General features: G+C 37.8%; 1 protein-coding gene across 2 annotated transcripts in view; it reads right to left on the bottom strand.

Annotated features, from left to right (window-relative positions):
• pcdh7.L (protocadherin 7 L homeolog) overlaps positions 1-19,477 on the bottom strand; it is a 525,496-nt gene that overhangs the window by 316,108 nt on the left and 189,911 nt on the right. The window lies entirely within an intron of this gene.

Here is a 19,477-nt window from a genome sequence, read left to right as displayed (position 1 = left end):
GAAAGAAAGAAAGATTATTTAGCCACAGGGCTAGGCATTCACTGCAAGGGAAAGTAAAATTACTTGTCAAGAAATTCAGGTAGTGATTGCTTGTGCGTTGTCCCTAACATTAACCATGGTGACAGATGAGACATTTAACTGATGGCAATAGTTGCACCGCAGATTACTACTCAATGTAGATTTAATCTCTTCAATGTCTTGTGGTTCCTAGTGAAGCACAGAGAAGTGTCATGAGGCTGACCTGCTCAGGGCAAGTGGGAGGATAATAAATTACCTACTAAGTAGCTTTAACAAGAACAGCAAAGAGATCAAGCCTGTGTGCACAAATAGCTTCACTCCAGTATATTGCAACAACATTTACCAACAAATGATCTCACAAGGCAAAATGTTGTACAGGTATGGGGCCTGTGATCCAGAATGTGCTGGACCTGGGTTTTTAAGGATAATGGATCATTTTTTAATTTGGCTCTTCATACCTTAATTCTACTAAAAAAATAATTCAAACATTAAATAAATCCAATAGGCTGGTTTTGCTTCCAATAAGGATTAATTATATTTTAGTTGGAATTAAGTACAGGGTACTGTTTTATTATTACACAGAAAAAGGAAATCATTCTTAAAAATGTAAATTATTTGGATAAAATTGAGTCTATGAGAGACAACCGTCCTATAATTTGGAGCTTTCTGGATTACAGGGTTTCCGGATAACGTATCCCATACCTGTATTAAAATTGCACAGCACTTGTGTACTCCAGACTGAAGCAGTTGGCAAAATAATCGATGTATAAAAGATTTTTAAAAAATGCTACATTTAGGTACTTTCAGTAACTGGTATTGTTTTATAAGTATTATTATGTAAAATGTAAACAATAAACATACACATATACAAACACTCAGTCAGGGGAAGAGAGATCTTGGATAGTGTTAGCAAAAAAAAAAAGTTATTAGGCTAAAAGCATATCATAAGACTAAATAGTGTTGCCATCAGGACCTCTAAACATATGAGTATGGGACTACACAGGTGACAATGTTGCCCAGAAAGGCCCTCTGAGATCTTGCTAGCTTTAGTAAACAGTGCTGGGGGCAAAAAACAGAAGGTGTAATTGTTGATACTGACAGGTAGGCTCAGAGCATTTAGCTTTACTGCAAAGTATTAAAGTAGATAGACATATATGTGTGTATGATGTGACCCTCCCTTACCAACTTTTTTTCTTGCTCCAAATGCATTCAAGTCAATGGGCGTTTTTTCTTATGGCGTCTTTTTTCTCCAAATGCATTTAGGTTTTTTTTTTATGGCTAGTGATGGGCGAATAAATTCGCCTGGCACGAATTTGCGGCAAATGACTTTTTGTCATTGGTGCTTTCTCTAAAACCACTAAAATGACACTAAAATGAGAATGTTGCTAAATGGGTCTGCCTTTATTGAGTCAGGGCTGGAACAGCGCTCCGAGGCCTCGCGCCCCGAGCGCCACCATCTAAGGCCTCACGGTCCTATCGACCACTGTCTGCGCCCACACAAGCGTGTATGCCTCCCCTAAAATTGACACAAATTTGGGCCTGATCTTAGTCCTTCAAGAATCAACTTATTTTGTTACTGAGAGTCACTCTCAGTAATGGTCCAGTCTCCTCCTAAATTAAATATTAACCCAGACTAAAGTACCTCAGATACAGGCAAAGTTCAGGGTCGAAAAAAAAACCTCCACTCCCGCACTCACTCTCTTTAATAACGATGCCGTGCCGATAAAATGTGTGCGGGCGGGGGGTGGCAATGTTGGCTGCACAGAGTTGTTTGTGGTAAAAAAGGCCCACTTGGATGACTTTCTTCTGTAAGGCAATTATATAAACATTTGTATAGTTTTATCAAGGAATAACTATATTTGATGTAAGAGAAAATATTTTTATAGCATGATAATCACAAAGTACTCCAATCTAGTAACCCAGATAACCAGTAAATGCTACCTGCTAATTGGTCGATATGGGATATTAGATCTGGTGCAAACTTTATGAATTTTATGACATTCTCCATAAAAAAAAAAAACATTTTATTGTGATTTTAATGTTTGAATTCATTTTTGATCACAGCTTTGATAGTATATTCAGCGCTACAGCAATTAACTCGTGGAAAGAGAAGAGCAAATTCCAAGTTCTGGTAACTTAATGTGACCTTGCTGGGAGAATATTATTGCAGGCTCTTAGCCTTTTAAATGAACCGGCAAATGAATTCTTTATGGATTATATAAGAGCTTTAAAATCATATGGGTCTGTTATTTATGTATAAGGAGTTGACAGCTTTCAGGATCTCAAAGGGCTTTTGTTCATGTATAAACATGACCTGGGAGGTTTGTAGCATTGGCTCACTATAATTTCACCCACAAAAGCATTTACTTAATGGACATTCAAACAAATAGATTGTGATAAGCAATAAAATCTTTCACACTTTTTGCTACCATACCGGCGAGAATGTTAATGAGTGATAATAGCTTACGCACTTCTCTGAATCTCTGAGTGTCTAAATTGCTACATGTCTGAACCCTAATTATTGATTGGGCCAGTATTGTTTTCCTACTATGCAAAGTGCAGTCATGCTTGAGGTGTTGCTTAGCCCTGTTTTTGCTGGAGAATCATAAAATGTTTGGAGAGAAAGAAAAAAGGAAGAGAATCAGGGTGGCTTTGGAAATATGATATAAAGAAGCTGGAAGCTCGGTGGTGAAGCTTACATTCTCACTATGAGAAGCAACAGACAAACATAAGAGCTATCATGGACAACACATGTAGGCAAGAAGAAGAAAAGTGAGGGTTTCTAGGAAACATGAGCATGGGAATATGGGGTAGTAATGGTGGTAGCATTGACTGGAGAGAATAAGAAGAACCTAAGGGTTCACTAATCAGAAGCATTTTGTTGGCTATGAAAAGACATAACAGCTTGTTAGGCGAGTAGATCCAATGACCTTTCAAGGCTAGAAGATATCATGCCATGTATAAAAACAGGAGCTGTAATTGCTGTATTATCCTCGGTACGTCTACAGAATTATTGAAAATTTTAGCCTATATTACTATGGTATCTATCTATTCCCTCCTTGAGAAAACCTAGGGAGATGGCCGTATTTGACTGTCCATGCACCCAATAACATCAGACCAATTTCCTGGGTCAATAAGTCATGCCCTTTTTTTAAGCTCTTTGTAGGATATTACACAATAAGAGGTGAATGGGAAGATGATAAGGATATTTAATCTAGGGTAGTATAGGCAAGGATGTGACATAGTCTTAAAAACTAGAGGGAAGGGAAGCAAGATAGATATAAATGTATTACTTTTTTTTTTATTTTTTTTACAAATGTTAGATTACACCATAATATACAATTAGCTGCATAGAAAGAGACTGGTGATGATTTCTGTAGCTGCTAAAAAGTACCAGTATCTTCTGATTCCCTTAATGTACAGCCAAATAATAGCATAGGTATAGGTGAATGTCACAAATGAGCAATGAAATATTTTAGCTATAACCTAAGCCCAGCAGCATTCATGGGTTCTAAAACTGCCATGACAATGTATACAAACAATTAAGCATTGAAATTTATAATAAATAAAGACAAGTTTCTGAATTGTATTAAATTGTAATGCAGGTATATAGCCAGCTTTTTGGGAAAGGCAGATTGGATAACATTAGCTGTACGGTTTTAGAATATAAAAAGAGCAACGCTGGATCTTGTAAAATGAGTGGCTAGAAACCAAGCAAGAAAATAACCAGAGCATTTAACTTCCTTTTTCTGCTACTAATATGCACTAGCAGGAGGCTTCACTATTGATTTAAATTGCTTTCCCTGTATTTGCTTTTAAAGTTGATTAATCCAGTCTTTTAATATATGTGCAATGGACATTCTACTTAGAAAAATTGCATGGCTCCAGTGTGCTTGTCCCCAGGGCCACTCTAAAAATGAGAAAAGGATCTCAGAGGTCGTTTCCTTCATCAAATGAAAATAAAACAGAAACATTGTTAACTGGTAAAATATGCTTCTCTAAAAGGGCTTTGATCCTTCTCTATCAGCTAAAGTGAAATGTTTTAGGCTACACATGCTCAACGGCATCAATCCCTGGAATTCCGCAGAGCAGGCGCTGCACGGGCCTTTGTATTCAAGAGCAAATTGGGCTTGTCTCACCGAGGTCAAGACTATTTATGCATCATCTCAAATAAACAGATTAATGAAGATAAACTAGGGGAAATGTTTCCCTGTTTGCATTCCGGGCAGCACGCATTTCAGAATAAACAATGTTTTTTCCCTGTTTACCTAATAAATTTACTCAAGTAAACGGAGTGGGGATTTTTAATATGATAAGTGCTTACCTATTATAATACAGTAGAACTCCCATTTTACGTTTCTCAGGGGACCAGAAAAAATGTAAAATCAAGAAAAATGTATTATACATAGTGGGGCACATTTACTATTGGTCGAATATCGAAGGTTAATTAACCCTCGATATTCGACCATCGAAGTTAAATCCTTCGACTTCTAATATTGAATGGTCAAATAGTTGAACGATTTTTAGTTTGAATTGTTCGATTCGAAGGTCGAAGTAGCCAATTCGATGGTCGAAGTAGCCAGAATTCGAAGTACTTTTCCTTCTAATCCTTCACTCGAGCTAAGTAAATGTGCCCCTATATATTGCCAATTGGCCCACGAAATATAGTATCAAATGAGGGAAACATAAAGTCAGGGGATGTAATTGAGCTTTCACAGTATGTACAATTATGTACAATAAAGATAGGCATGTCTTTTTGGCAGGATCGCTAAATAGGTGGCTAGCTGGCCAATTCCAGCTCATCCTGTTCTTTGGCCTATACCACCTCTTTTTAAATTTGCTCATTCAGTTAGATTTATATAGAAAATGTGCACTAACACTACCTGAACTGCGAAAAAAATGTATAAATTTTGTTTTACACTACCTGAAAGGAAATCATGATAAGCATATCTTACTCACCAGAACCTTTCCCGCCCACCTTAGGCTAGCAAAGTCATTCATCCCCTCCCTTGCCATATTTCATTGTGAAGTGATGGATTCTAGAACCTAAAGTCTCTCTGCTTTTTTAGTGAATTTGTGCACCACCCACTATGGAAGGTAGAAGAAATTCAATTTCCAGAATCCATCACAATAGAACAAGGTGAGCGTGTGGATAACTCCAGGGTCAGACTGAGCAAGCGAGATATAAGGAAAGAATCTGCTGGACCCTCAGCCCTCATGGGCCCCAGCATTCCCGACCTACTCCCTACAGCTGGCAGAGCCACTTCTCTTCTGCGTTCCTCCCCCCACCTAATTGCAAAAAGAAATGATGGGAATGAAGAAGGGGGGGATGGGGACAGAGGGAAACATGTGGCTGGGGTGGGGGGCCCATGAGGGTGGCAGGGGGGGCATGGGCCCTGATGTGGCAGCCCCAGTGGGCCCAGACACCCCCTGTCTGATGCTGACTGACTCAGACTAAGTAGGGCTTGGAAATGTCTTCTATGGGTTAGCAATAGATAATGGGCAATGATCATAATGCCGCTGGAACTTTGGAGGAAAACACTGCATTGTGGGGGAAAAACAAGTCAATTTGCAGCTCAGAAATGGACTAAGCACCATGTGCTGCATTTATAAACAAGCATTCTAGACATTCACCCAGCTTATTTGTAAATACTAATGACACTTTAAATACATACAGTAGTTAGCCAGTCAATGTCTTGCTCTACATTCCCTGGTTACAGACGTGTTTTATGTATTCTGCTATATCCATGCACATCATGAGTATGTGGGAGGCTTAGTGAGCTGTAAGAGTTTTGGCTAATTGTAGGAAATGTGCCAATCACATGTGTTAAAGGCAGCTAGAGAAACGTCACATTCTCCATTTTCCAGGCTAGAGAAGTGCCTGCCAACGCTGAATATACTGTATTCCCCGCTGGGACTCAAATTGCACAGTAGAACCTGCTGAGAGTAGAGCAACAAGTGAATTTATACATGTGCATAAAAGTCTCAACCCCCGACAAACCATCCAAGAACCGAGTCAAAACCATTTCCAGTTGCTACTGAAATCCGTTAATCTTTAATTATGTCTTCTCTCTCTATTAGGTCTGTGAAACCATACAACAGCATGTAACGTGCTTCAATAAGTAATGTACTGTAGGTAATACAGCAGGTTGTTGGAAGACAGCATAGAAATAGCATTTTTCCAAATGAATGTACCAACATCCTGGGGCAGTGAGAGTATTTACATGTGAGATTTTTATCTCTGATGTGACTTTACTGCACAGTGTGTGATTTGTTTAATTCTTGCATGCTCAGGTCTGGATTTAGTGTCATGCTCTTGGCAGGAGATTAAACTATCTGACATCTAAGGACTGCAATGACATTTTCACTGGGGATTTTTATGTTTATTGGTAATACTGCTTACCCCTGGGATACATAATTCCACTAAAGTGCTAGAGATGAGCAAATCATTGGGGTGCCTGATGTGAATCAATCTGCAATTTTTTCAGCCAAATTTACAGCTGATTCCCATTGATTTGCACCTTGACTTGACCCCAATGGATCTAACATGTAGACTACAAAGGAAGCTCCATCAGACTGCAGATCAAACAGCAGATAATGCACTCTCTCTGTTAGGGACTAGAATTCTTCAATAATATAGTTCTCATTTTTACAGGCAATATAAAACCATGGGCATCATATGGCCAATAAACTGGGAACTTAAAGGAAGAAGTATGGCTACAGGGAATATTAAAGGAAAGAATTTAACAAATATTGCTGTGTTCTGAACCTTTTTCCTAGCCCATCATGCCTGAAGCAGGAGGCACATAGTGGGATGAATGGATAGTTGTAAAGAGTTCATTATCTCTGACTGCACTTGGAGATAGATTGGGAATAAATCACCCACTCTCCAACAAAAATACAGATATCAAAATTATATATTTTTTGCTTTCAAACACTAAACATAAACCCATTTTATCATACAATTTTTGAAAAATATTATCTTTAAATGTATTCCATTATGTGTTTAGCATCTAATAGCTACAATGTAATGGCATTGGCTTGTCTATTTAAAGGGATTTTTTTTCATGGGAAAACATGTGTTTTACCAAAAGCATCAGTTAATTGTGCTCCTCTTGCAGAATACTGCATTGAAATCCATTTTTCAAAAGAGCAAACAGATTTTTAAATATTTAAGTTTGAAATCTGACATGGGGCTAGACATGTTGTTAGTTTCCCAGGTGTCCTCAGTCATATCAATTTCAGTCACTCCTTTACTTCTGCACTTTCTCCCCAGCAGCCAGTCATCAGAACAATGGGAAAGTAAGATAATAGCATTCTGGCACCTGCATTGATAAAAATGCTCCCACCTAGTGGTAGATATGCGAATAGTAAAAATCCAAGTCCGGATAACCCAAGTAGTGACTCCTTCAGTTACATTGAGTAGGAGAAACAATAGCTTATCTGAAAGCAGATCCACTGTGAAGCACCGACTCGTTCAGAAACCACACGACCAGGCAAAATGACCTAAGATGGCTGCCAAGACACCAATATTACAAACTTTAAAAAAAATTGATTTACGGGTTCAATAATAAAATACTAAATGATTGAATGGGTTACTTGCAATGTACACAGTTTAATTCAGTTATGCCATTATACTGTGTACAGTGTAAAATAATTAATGCTACACAAAACCCAGTAGAGACCAACCATGGGATTTTGTATGTTACTCATGATTTTCTCTTCATAAGAAAATGTCCCACACAGGTTCCAATCCAGGTGGACATGTATTCTTTGTGGCAGTTGAGAGGCCACGTCACATGCTTCATTCCAAAACTAAACCTATGAGCCCTTTTTCCATGGTGGACAGGGAAATGCATCCTGGTTGCCCCCATTATTTATCCATCCCTGAGCAGCAGTGAAAGATTACAAAGACAGAAAAATTACACAAAAATCTGTCAGCAGGTGACAGGCTAAAATTGAGCTGTCAGGTGATCGGACAGAATTCCCACTGAATAAATGGCTCTATTCATTCTTTTGGCTTCATGAATAAAAATACTCTGCAACCTGAAGCCTTTAAAACCATAGGTCTTGTCTCTGGCCACAGGGGGCTCAATTAGATCTTATATAGAAAGTTTGATTAAAACTCACCATGGTTTATGAAGAAAGCATCCAAATTTCACTGTTATGCTGGAAATGAATATATTCACATTACATATATATATCTATATACTTATTTTTATAAACCTGGGCTAACAGGTTCTAAAGCATTCCCTGTATCCATTGTCCAGGAATAATAGAAACAATGTAGAAATGTTGATGGTTCTGACAAATGTATGTGCTGCCGGAGCCACCATACAATAATTCAAAGCTATATTTTTCTCTGGCAGAACATTCTTTGTAGCCGAAAAAAGTAAAAAAAAAAAAAGAAGAAATGTGTATTGGTTTCATATGGGAATGGATGAAACAGCAGTTGAAAGACAACTTGTCCCTCCATAGAGATATACAGTGCGCAAGTGTCTGAGATCACTCCCAACAGCCATGCCACATGACACTTTATTTACACTCTACATAGAAACTCAGAGATATGTTTGAAGTATTTTGACTGCAGGGGTCATGATAGATAGCAATAGTTTGCCCAAAGGATACCAAATGCACATCCATAAAATATACAGAGAGCACACACAGTGCTTCAAAGGAAAAGTTTGCTAAAATATATGCCTTTTTTCATGTATGATATCATCCGTTTTTGAACAATAGAGAGGACATATTATCACAACTAGATTATACACTGGGGTAAAAGCTGCTGCTGGTCCTTATACTAACTACATCACAAATAGACACCCCTTTTTTCACATATTGTTTCAAAACTACAATTCCTCATGCCAAATTAGATAGTGGAGGATCAAATTCTGCAACTGCAAAACAAAAAAGTTGCCATGCATGGGTGTCCACAGAAGGAGGCAAGATGGGGCAGTTGCTTACTTAGGAGCAGCACAATCAGTTCCAGTGGGTTCCAAATAAGGGCTGCGATTGGCTATTTTGCAGTCTCTATGAGGACTGGCAGCCTACAGGAGGTTCTGTTTGGCAGTACAAGTGGTTTTTATGCAGCCAAACTTGCCTCCAAGCCAAGAATTCATTAATAAGCACCTGCTTTGAGGCCACTGGGAGCAACATCCAAGGGGTTGGTGAGCAACCAGTTCCCACTTGTTGGTGAACACAACTCTAGAGGTTCCTGCCTTATTGATGACTAGTACATACCTGGTACAATATGGGATTCTTCTTGGCATAGAATGCACTATTTCATATGAACTTAATAAACCACTAGATTGGATTGAAAACACACTCACCTGCTGTCCCAGTTGAAATGTCCCTGCAGGAACTTTTATTGACTTTTGAAGAACTGTACATGAACATGCTAGTTAATGGTTTCTCCAGAAGAAAATGCATAGAGCTGCACGTGGAAGGTACTTTTTTCACTCCTGCAAACATTCTTCTTGTTTTTTATTTTAAAGGGTCATATTGTTTCCCAGTCGTCTTCATAAAGTGTCACTGAATGAGTTAGGATATTCAAGCATCTGTAGCTTATAAAATACAACCATCGGCTCCTTGGGCAGGCACAGCAGACAGCAATGATATCCCTTTTATATACTTTTCCCTTGAATCACACCTCAAGCTTTTGGAAAAGTTTAGATACTGATTCAATACATTATGTGGGGCAGCTTTTATAACCTAAAGCCCTGTCACTACTACTGTTATTTTCCATTGTGGTGTTTGTGTTGCTATTTATTACAAGCTCCCAAGCATTTCCTTTGGTAAAGCTAATGTAAACCATAACTGGACATTTATGCAAGAGATCATAAAGTTAATAGCCAAACATCAAAGGGATTTCTATAGTCCTACAAAGGCAACAGAACTTCTAAAAATACACCGTTTTTATGAATGGCACAAAATCAATCAAAGCAGTAAAATGTTCTTCCGCTATAGTTATTCTGCAGAATAGGACAGGTCTGAAAATAATTATGCAAATCTGTAATATTTACACATTCACTTGAGGGATGGCATACAGTAGGAGTTAGTTAATTGTATTTTGTAATCTTATGGGGTTATTTATTAAAAATCCAAATGTTAAAATCTCACTAGAAAACTCATTTTTTTTAGATTTATTATACCCTGATGCTGCAAAAAGCCTGAATCCAAAAATCCACCATCTCAGACCTGTTGAGGTACTGTACAGTATAATTAATGGGAGATGCACCTATCTCAATTTGAAGTTTTCGTGGTCTGTGCTGGGTTTATGCCGAAAATCCCACTTTTTCTAGGTTTTCAGTCAAAAACTCAAAAAATTAGAGCAATTCGGAAAGAAAGAATGAAAAATTATAGCGATTCGAGTTTTTGCTCGTTTTTATATATTTTTTCCACAATCCAATGAAATCAAGTTTTTTTTATTAATATTTAATCCTAATCTCCCTGCATCTCATGCATTCAACCTATACTGCAAACTCTAGTGATATAATCATAGTCACTACGTATGTTAGTCCCACATATTGGGTGTAACCTACCATACCTTATATCTTTACTCTTGGTACCCCCTAAATGAGGGATGAAAATAGTCTCCATGCACTAAAAGACTTAGATGTGTACCCACCTGATGTATTTGTACACAATCAGGTCAGAAATATTCCCCTCTGTGCTAGGCCACTATATTTCATAACAATGTGGCCTCTTTTGTGTCTGGTGACCTTGGCATTGACCATAGCTCTCAATTTAAGATGAACATTCACATTTGTTTTGCTCCAGTCCCTTCTAAACAGTGATTTATTTCGAAAAATTGCTGTTCAGCAAATAGCTCATATGGTTATTAACTATTTATACTCTATAGAAAACATGGTTGTGTTATCCATTTATATATATTCTGTTGAGTATTTCTCCTGGAAATTTTTTCTTTATATTAAAAAAAACCTATGAATTGGATGAAGAATGCATTAGCCATTTACATAGGAAGTTGTAATATAAGTGTCTGGTATAAGCATATCATTTCATCAAGTGATTGCATATACTACATTCCAGGGAATGTTTACATTCAGTTCTTGATCTTAAGTGTGAATAAATAACCATAATAATCCCTTACATTTACCTATAGAAATTGACTATAGGTCATTTTAACCACACTCAATCTGGAATATCATACCAAAAAAACCTTTGTTTATAAACAGAATAATATAAATAAATATATATATAAATCATCCCTTTCAGGAGGATGGTCCTCAGAGGCAGCAACATAGTTATATACTGCAGTCACAGCACTACAGTCCTATGCCCAGTTAGAATGCACCCACTCGAGGGAGCTGTCATATAGAATGAGGTCCTCAGGGCTGAAGTTACAAATGGAACCCTAAGAATATTTTGCTGATGTTCCTTTCTTAAGTACACAGTTTTTCTTAACTCCATACCTTCCAACTATCCTTCTAATGGGTAATCTCATGAAAACGTGTTGTGTTGGGCTGTGAGGGTCTCTCTGCAGCCAAGTTGGAATGATGCAAGCACTGCACTTAATATTATTGTGCTTGAGAGATGCATTTTTCATAAGTATATCTATTTAAGGAGAATGTTGGCAAACATAAAACTGAAAATATAAATAAAATAAAGTAAGGTGCAGGCATTGATATCCAAATAGTTGAGTTTCAATGTACCTGAATTTATTTTATTTATTTAAACTTGTATTTTTGCTTTTTTAGACTTAATTGACCTTTTATTGTTTAGTATAATATTTATTCTATTGAGAAAGTGCAATGTCCTGTCCTTGTGGAGCAAAATATGGTGTAAAGCAGGGGTCCCCAAACTTTTTACCTGTGAGCAACATTCAGATGTAAAAGAAGTCTGGAAGCAAGGCAAGCATGAAAAGTGTTTCTGGGGGTGCCAAACAAGTGCTGTGATTGGTAATTTGGTAGCCCCTATGTGGATTCACAGCCAACAGGAGGCTCTGCTTGGCAGTACACCTGGTTTTTTTATGCAACCAAAAATTGCCTCAAGCAAAAATAAGCAACTGTTTTAAGGCCACTGGGCACAACATCCAAGGAAGTGATGACCACCATGTTGCTCACCGGCTACTGGTTGGGGATCACTGGTGTTAAGTGTAAATAAGTGGTGTAAAGCAATTGATTTGCACCCTAAGGGTTTGCCACAATAGGCAGGAAGCAGCTGCACCTTCCTGTTTATATGTAGATTTCACAATTAATTGTGAACTCTACATATAATCAGCAGTGATGTATTCATAATGGTGGTTGACATAACAAAGTCCCCTTTCAAGCCACCAAATGCCATGGGTGCAAGCGTTCTTTTGAAGGGTCTTAAGAGTCTATTAGAAATAGGCAGCAGATCATTCTGCAGTTCAATGATTAAATATCAACTTTGGGGCAATCCAATAAAAGATACATTTCTGGGGTACCCAATAACATGAAACATAATTGATGGAATACTGAATAATCTGACAAGACAAAACAAGACAAATGTACAGCAGTTTTAGGTCACGATCGGCACTCCAGATGTTTAACAACATCCCTACCAGAATTCTTAAGATATTTCGGCACAAAGTTTGTACATTTACCACTACACACATCAAGGCAATACCAGCAGGGCAAGGCTCCAGGCAATGGCTAATTTATATTTCTGGGTATATGTTCCCTTTATGTTTTCATTCTGCCCAAGGTAAAAAGTAGTGATTCCTCACAGTTTGCTAAGGTTATTTGTGCAATGTTCATCTTGTTAATGTAAATACTTCAAATGTTTCCCTTTTTAATCTTACTGTTCCTGCTGAGGTGTCTTCTGTTGGTACTGAGAAAAGTAACAATAAAATGTATGGATGTTAAAAGAAAGGGGGTTGAAAGAAACGGTGGGGTGTGATTCATCTGCTACAGGATTTTGTCTGTCAGTGAAAAGAAATAAAAAAAAAATACGAACAGATGAAGATTAGAATCTATTGTCATCATTGCCAACTTCAACGGAATTTGCAGAGAAATAAGGGAAGATGCATGAGGACACATCTAAAGAGGCTTGAAGACATTCATCTCTATTAATGGTCACAGGCCCTTTTGTGTAGATACTTTCTTAATGGATAAGAGGTGTCTTAATAAATGCAGTGGGCTGTTCCAGGCTATTTCTTGGATGATGGAAAAATGTGAATATGTTGTAGGAGGATGAAGTATTTAAACAAGGCACAGCTATCTAGCAGAGCTTCAGCTGTTGTTGAACTCATTTCTAGCACCCTTTGCTAGCCAGCATATCTCTCTCTCTCTCTCTCTCTCTCTCTCTCTCTCTCTCTCTCTCTCTCTCTCTCTCTCTTTCTCTCTCTCTTTCTCTCTCTCTCTCTCTCTCTCTCTCTCTCTCACTCTCTCATAATAAGGAAAGGAAACAAGGAAAGATCAGCAAGGAGGGAGGGTGACATTTATGTTTGGGGAGGTTGAGCCTCACTAAATCTTCATTAATCTGCCTCTATGAAGCCCATCTTGCTTGCCCTTTGGGAAATGGTTGGCCTATAGATGCTCGGCTAAGAATAAGTTATTTTATCTTTGAACATGTATATGAGCTACATTTTATGTAGGGGGCGATTAAGGCTGGGGTATTGCTAGGTTTGCCCATGGGAGAACTGCGCTTCTGCCAACAGTGCCAATGAGAACTGAAACAAAGGAACTACAACTATGGGATCTGTTATGCAAAAACTGGTTATCCATCAAATAATCAAATAATTCAAGATATTTCCTGTAATAATAAAACAGTATCTTGTACTTAATCCCAACTAAGATACAATTAATTGTTATTGGAGGTAAAAGAATCTGATTTATTTTATATTTTAATGATAAAGTAGTAGCCAAAGTATAGAGATTACATAAAGGCCTCTTATCCAGAAAACCCTAGTCTTGAGCATTCTGGATAACTGGTTCCATACCTGTATCTCCTTTCCTCTCTAATGTCATGCTGTGGTACTTATTATATATACTTTGCATTCATATTACTTGTATGATTACAGTTCTCTAGTCACAGCTTTTATGTGGGCGGTTTTGGAGCAGCTTCCAAGCAGCGACTATGGATAGTTCAAGGTGAGTTCATTGGCAGCGTTATTAACCCATGAATTTGGCCCTGACTCCGAGCACTCCTGTTTAGCATTAACTTGATGTCTGACTTCATTTGCGGCCAGCAGTTGGCATAGTATATTAAACTGATTTTTTTTTTTTTTAAATCAGCTACTTTTTTATTTTGACTGGTTTTCGCCATCTTGACAGCCAATTTTACTGGGCACATTTAAAATTCTAGCAGCCAAGACTCTCGATTTATATGAATCATTTGCTATCCTTAATGCTGGATAAGGGGCCTTATGTGCCTGGAGTTGATAATAAGGCTTATTCCCTGGATGTCTCTAGTAGATAATACAAAACAATGATCTGTCATTTAAATAACAATCCACAATACAACCTGCCATGTGCAGCCACTTGTTCATGTACGTAGCATGTCAGGGAATGACTGTGTGAACCTTGAAGGACAAAAATTACAATCAGAGTCAATGGATTCTGGTGAAGGCTGAATCTGTCTGAAGCAATTCCCAGAGTACAAATCTTTCTGCAATATCATTTGTTTATTTGGGACTGGGATTGGCACCCAAATCAGTCCAAAAAAAACCAGTAACCCGGGTACTATCTTGCTAGGGATTATTTTCTCTTTGGCACAGTTTTTAATGAGCATTAAAGAGCTTCTGGCCTGAACAGTTCAGTGCACTAGACCTGTATGCTTTTACTCTAATGGGGAACTCTCTATTCATTTTCTACTCTAAGTCCTTTTGTTTTAGACTGCTAATAGGAAGTTTGTTATCTGTGCACTTCCTGCATTAAGTTAACTCTTGTGTTGCTAACTCTTACCTGAGTCAAAAAATGTAACCATGAAAAATAGAAAATGAAGCTTATGTAGGTGACCCACAGCATTAACCTATCCCTACTGTTCAGCAGTTTCTTGGTCAGTAACATATTCTCTATGGGAAGAAACGTTATCAGTTTATTTCTTCCACAGGGAGTGGATGTACCAGAGGAACTGAGGTGGAGGTAGGCCTTAGTATCTGAAGAGTAAAGGTACAGTTGCACTTTTTTCAAGGAGCAATAATAATCAGGAAAAAGTGTCTGGATGATTACATGAAGGGAAGGGGATAGAGCTAGAAAGGCAGAGCTGTGACATAAAACGGGGTGGATTGGTGGGGCAGATTGAGCAAAACTGGGTAAGCAGGCAGGGTTACATAAGCGTAGTTGGGATAGAGGAGGAACAGGGAGAGGGGATTGGGGTGGGCCGGGGGCAAAACAACTGGGGATTACAAATATATTGCCAGTAAAATTGTAATACGTGTCCCAACCTTGGCCAGCTGGAAAACCTAAGAAGATACTAGACTGTAAGATACAAACACTGAAACTGGGAAGAGAAATTGGGGTGAATGGTACTTCATGAATTAGTAACACATAGTGATGGGCGAATCTGACTTGTTTCACCAAAAATTCACAATTTTAGAAAACTGTGTGACCTTTTAATTTATTCATTAGAGTCTATGGGAGTTTTTTTTTCTCTGTGAAACACAGCAAAATATTTTGTAAATCCCTAGTAACCGACTAGAATCCTGGCATTGTACACCCAATTGCTATAGTCAGGGCTAGTGAGGAAGTGTGGTTCTGTGATCTACCAAGGAGAATGGGGCTAGAATTCCCCAGGTGACTCCCACCAAAGCAGTGACTTCAGTGTGGTTGGCTCAGGGTAGAGAATAATCCCTTGGAGCACCACGGAATATCCTGTAATCTGGGGCCAGGTGTTCAGGTGTGATAAACCATTTACTAGTGATGGGCGAATCTGTTCTGTTTCGTTTATCAGAAAAATTTGTGAAACGGCGAAAAAGTCAACGCCAATTTTGACACGCAGCAATTTTTTTTTTGATGCAGCGAATTTTTGCCGCAGTTTTTTGAATACATTCGGCGGCAGCGAACCACAGAAATTCACCGCAAATCCATGCCTGCTGATTTTATTCGTCCATCACTAGTTTTAGTTTACCAATAGAGTACACTTCTGCTCAATAAACCATTGTTTGATTGTGAAAACCTGCAGGGGCCCTTTATTGCATCAGCTCCACCAACACACAATTTCATTCCCTGTACTTGGGAGCAGTTCTGCCTTTTTATTCAAGTTTCTTTGTAGCAGCTACAGCATAGATCAGAGGAATGGGGTTTGTGTTGATCATGCATAAGGAAAATCACTGATGTTGAGGGTACCTGGGCTACTGGAAATCACTGTGACTAATGGGGGAGCGATGAATACTTGCTAAATTGATGTGATATTGCAGATGTTTCAGGGAGATCCATCAGGAAGCTTTGAAGAGCATAGAAATGAAACTTTGCAAAATAAAGATATTGGATTGCTGCAGACATACTGTTAGCTCAGCATTCAGCAAGTAACCGTCAGTTCCAAAAGGTTGTCGCAGTTAGTTAAAATGTCGCTGCAAGACAAATGATTATACACATGTAGCGTGCAGGCCTGAATACTTCATGTGTATTACATGTGTAATGTTTGCTAGAGACATCTTGCTAATGGCAAACATAACTGCACCCAGCTTTGTGCACTTACAGAGGAAACATTATTCCCTCAATGGAAATCATTGTTTTGTTAGAAAAAAGTGAAAGTGTCCTCATACAGTTACAGAAGGACTGCTTTGTATATGGACATGATTGTACCCTTGAACATGTCATACATATAGCGAGCTGAGGTGTCTCTGCACCGGAGATGTACCTATGTGACCTGATAATGATCAAGCACTTTCACTTGCCTCTGGGTGAGTTAAGAAATTCCATGATGATGTCAGAGACTGAGGAAATGATTCAGACTGGGGAACTGGGATGACAGCATACAGGGAGAGGAGATTGTTTTCGGTACAGAGTGAAAATGAGAACAGCCCTGAAGCAAGTGGAAACATTCAGCTCACAGATAAATGGAGCAAAGAGTTCTGCATCTCTAATTAGAAGAAAAATTGTATTAATATTTGGGGCACTAAGGGGTCTTTCTGTAACTTGGATCTCCATACTTTGTCTACTAAAAATTAATTGAAGCATTAAAACGTAATAGGATTATTTTTTCTCTAATACGGATTATTTATATTTTAGTTAGGATTAAGTACAGGTATAAAATCTGTTATCCAGAATACTTGTACCTAGGGCTTTCCGGATAATGAGTCTTTCTGTAATTTGGATCTCCATACCTGTAATCTACTAAAAAAATCATTGAAACAGTAAATAAACCCCATGGGATGATTTTGCCACCAGTAAGGATCAAGTTGGGATGAAGTAAAAGGTACAATTTCAATATTACAAAAAAAAGAAATCATTTTTAAAAATTAGTATTATTTTATTATAATGTAGTCTATGGGAGATGGCCTTCCAGTAATTCAGAGCTTTCTGGATAATGGGTTTCCAGATAACAGATCACATTCCTGTACAAGGTACTGTTTATTATTATTACAGAGAAAAATAAATCATTTTTAAAAAATATTTCATTAAAATGGAGTCTATAGGAGATGGCCTACCAATAATCTAAAAAATAATATCCATACTTTCCAGTTGGAGGCCCACAGACGAGATGCATTGTAGCTCTCTAAGGGTTGACTTATATGCAGGGTGCTTGCCTCTACTTGCCCAACTTTAGATACTCATCATTTAAAAGGGAAACATTGTGAGATCATAGCTCATGAACATCTGTGTTTTTCCTATTCAACTTGAACTGGTAGAGGTGACCAAAATGCTATGGGTTGCATGACCCTAAGGGATCATTATGGCCCAAAAGTTTAAAGGGTTGAGGTTTATTTGTATGACATCATTGCTTTACTGTAATCTAGAGCCATGAATACATTGGTTAATTAGCCCAGTACAAGGAAAAAGACAGCACAGATTTTTTTCCCTTTCATGTTGTATATGCTTTACCCTTGATTTCTTTAAACAAAATACAATCTCCTATTTTATATCAGATGTATAGATGATTCAATTATTCTGTAGTTCATCCCATCACAAATATTAAATCATATGGACAAATGGAAATGAACATGTTGATGTTCTTACACTTTTATGGAACCAGATATGCCACAACATCCCTTGTTCTCCAGACAAGCCATTTTAAGAGCGTGGACTCCATATTGCTCTTATTAGAACATTTGCGGCATAAATTTATGCCAATTGTAGCGCTTTTCTGGAAATGAATCAGAAAGGTAGACTTCATCAAGTTGTCAGGCTATATACACATTTTGAACTCGGTGACAATGTAAATGTGACATTTCAGAGCACTTTATATATATCTCGGCGTAATAACATGTCTAGATATCGAGATACACTCAGAGAGCTCAATACGTCTGATACAGATCAGAATAGGCAAAGTAGCATTTCATTATTAAAAATACATTTGTATGCAACCTCAACACTTACAAATAAAATATTTGGATTACCGTTGGGTTAAATAGTCGGCTATTATAAGCTCACTTGGGTTGGAAATAATTTCTGTACGAGTTAAGAAACAGAAGAGGATTTTCAGTGGATTATTACTCTGTATTATTGTTATGCTTAACTCACAGTTGACATAATATTGTGCTTAATTATATAAAATGTTGTCCCAAATGCCAAGGGTATTCATGTAAATAAAATCCACCAAATTCTACGCTTCACACCATTCAACACTCTATTCTCCCAGCCCCATTGAAATAATAATAAACTTTGCACAATTACCTTTTCTTTTTCCCTTCCTGAGAAAGGTCACGACTTTATTAAAATGTACGCAATTGCACAAATGAATTCACTGCTTTGTGACCCATAGCACCTAGCGTCTATTACTGCTCTGAAGTCATTATCCAGCATTATTTAATTAATAGAAGAGGAGAGAGAATGGTAAATGATATGAAAGGAACAGTGAGATGGAAAAGGAAATCATTTCCTCCTTAGAAGTAGTATTTATATATCTCCAGGATTCACTTCTCATACGTGGTACATATGCATTGGTCTACATTCCCTTGCTTCTGCACATTTTAATTAACACCTTCTGTACACAGTACATGGGAACTGGTTGAAATACCTCTCTTCTGAGTCATTCCAAGCAATCTGGATAGTCCTAGTCTAAAGGATAAACACAGATTTGCAGGGAAGGATTATCTTCTATATACAATAGCACGGATACATTGTGCAATCTGAATGGTTCTAATTCAAGGTGTAAGCTGAAACTGTATGGAATTCCCATAATATGTATTGAATTAGGACTGGAACCAATCAATTTGGTTAGGTCTATTTAATATATGCACAGAACATTCCTTCTTTGCATATCTGCATTCTACATATGCATTGGCTGCAGATACCTGAATCCATAAAAATAAATAAAAACAAGCAGAGAGGGAATGCTCTTGAAAGCAAAGCCTTATATAGCTAATACTATG

This window comes from Xenopus laevis, chromosome 1L, assembly GCF_017654675.1.
Source record: "Xenopus laevis strain J_2021 chromosome 1L, Xenopus_laevis_v10.1, whole genome shotgun sequence".
Lineage (NCBI taxonomy): Eukaryota > Metazoa > Chordata > Amphibia > Anura > Pipidae > Xenopus > Xenopus laevis.
This window is presented reverse-complemented; position numbering and strand designations above follow the sequence as displayed.